The following is a 2,496-nucleotide window of genomic DNA, read 5'->3' as shown; positions in this document are numbered from 1 at the left end:
TGGACAAAAGAATTGTGTTGTGCACAAAATAATAATGAAGCTACACAAAAGGTGTAGGTTATATATATAGTGAGCATGACTAGGGCATTGAGGCACCCACAGTCTTAAAATTTTGTAGCAATTATTGGATAAATGGATGAGGGTGGAGTGGAGATGCTTATTCTATTAGCACTTTCCAATGTGTTGGATGAGTTTTCAAATGACTGAGCATGACTATGGCAATGAAACACCAAAATTATTTACATTTTGTAGTAATTATTAGAGTATGAAAGTGGAGTGGAGATGCATGTTCTACTAGCACTTGCTAATCATGTATTAGACGAGGGTGTAGGTTAGATGCATAATTGTTTGAATAAATTGTCCCCATTTAGGTTCTTAGTTGACCATGATATTGATCTTGAAATAGGATTGTAGCCTACAACTATAGATCCTGATCTAGAGCTCAAAATTTTTCTCAAAATTCAAATTTGTCGGATCAGCATGGAACCTGAACGACTGCGTAGTGTTTGTTGTCTTGAATCTGGAGCAACTCGTTTCATGTGAAACGAACATCATATGATCCCGTAAACGGGTTCTGTTCATTTTACAAAACAGGAAAATTTTTGAAAAAAAATGACAATCCAATCAGCAGTCTGTACTACTAACATGGTGCTGACTGGGCATGCTTAAGTGGCAGGTTGACTATGTTGATTTGACCTCCGACAAATGACCATTGGACATTTGGCAGGTGCCTAGATGGCATGTTTTGATTGGGTTTTGGATGTCCAATCACAGGCTGCCATGTGGCACGGCCAGGGGATGCCACGTGGCAGCCTAAGGGCCACCAAAATTGTGCTGAGGTCGAACTGCACTCCATGAGGTTAAATCATTGAACCTGTTACAAACTAAACACTACATTCACCAATGCACCAAGGTAAGGACCTGTTAAAGGTTGGCGGACATATTTTATTTGAGGTTGGAATTGGAGTGCATATGGGGGAGGGTTGGGCTAGGGCTTAGGCCCGACCACCCCATGCCACGGGACCATGATGGGGGGCCAAGGGCTAGACCCTCACCCGGTCCACATGGCGGTAACCATAACTGAAATCATGTCATGTGTGCATTCAACGAAACTGTGGCATTTAACTTGACCTTGACGCTTAACGTTAACCCCCCCATTATAACCATTGCCATGTGACAACAACGTCCGTAGCATTAAATGCCAGCGCAAATTATTAACTACCAACTCGACCAATACTGCCAACCATGCCATGTGAATGCTCTCACACAAAACGTAACTGTCGACTTAACCGCCGAGCAAAGGAGTTAAGGGGCTAACCACGGGGGCCAACCCCAAGACGTGTGGTGGCAATGTGGCCACGATTTTTTGGAATAAGGCGTTATTGGGCATTTAAACGCTCCAACAATTTCTCCCAGAGTTTGGCAGAATCAACACTCCATTAGCGGATTTTGGGGTGAAATTGTAGGACCAGTGCCAGATTTGGGGCAATTTGTAGAGTGAATAGTGCAAGAGCTAGGGAAGCTCATATCTTCTTCAGTTTTTGGTCTTTTCAGGAGAAGGAAGAGGCTAGACAAACATTTTTGGGTCTTTTGAAGCTAATGGAATAGGTTTCAGAGCCATTGGAGCACTTCTAAAGAGACTTTTTCCAGGTTTAAGTCTATGGGTTCTAGGATCAACCAGGGGGTTGAATCATTTTTTGAAGGCTTTTGAGAATGAAGAGGACCTTGTAGGGGTTTTATAGCCTTCATATGTTTTCTGCAGTAGCTGAGACATCTATGGTGTAGCTCATGTTTCTCTTTTCTCATGATGTCTTTGAGGAAAGTTCTCTTTTAGCACTTCAAGTGAATTGTTGTACTTGTTATGCTCATTGTCAGATGGAGTATGGGGTGTTTATTTGAGGACCCTTTTCTTGCTAATTGTTTCATGACTAACTGTAGCTTGTCATGTTTTTAGAGTGAGTGTTCTTTGCAGAAGAATGTTTCCTTAAAGGGAAACTAGCCACTCTTTTGGTCAGCACACTTTATGTACTCTTTATCACTGAAGTTTTTTGAGCATAATGAGATTGTTTCAAGCCATTGGAAGTTGGACCAAGGAGATGTAGCTCGGGAGGGGTGAACTCCTTTATCAATTTCTGAGTGTATTATTGTTATGTTGTTGTCCAATGTTTTTTTAATTCATGTTTTAAGCTCTGAATTACATTTAAAGACATAAAAACTCATGAAAAACTTTCAATTTAACTCATAATCCTCAAGCACTTTGTTTACTATTATGAATTGGAATTTAGCACAAGAAACACTAACTTTACCATTCAGATCAAGTTTGGTATTAGAGCTCTTGGTTTTCTTTGTGCAAGGAGGATTTAATTTTTTGTAAGTGAATGTGAATCTTACAAGTTTGAAGCTCAAAAGAGGAGAAGGTTTGGACAGGAGAGAAAAATTGCCACAATCTCCACCACCTGTTCTACCTCAAATTGTAGTTGAAGCTCTAGTAAGCAT

Source organism: Pinus tabuliformis, chromosome 1_2 (genome assembly GCF_031772625.1).
Source record: "Pinus tabuliformis cultivar Carrire ecotype Pingquan chromosome 1_2, CPIR1, whole genome shotgun sequence".
Taxonomy (NCBI): domain Eukaryota; kingdom Viridiplantae; phylum Streptophyta; class Pinopsida; order Pinales; family Pinaceae; genus Pinus; species Pinus tabuliformis.
This window is presented reverse-complemented; position numbering follows the sequence as displayed.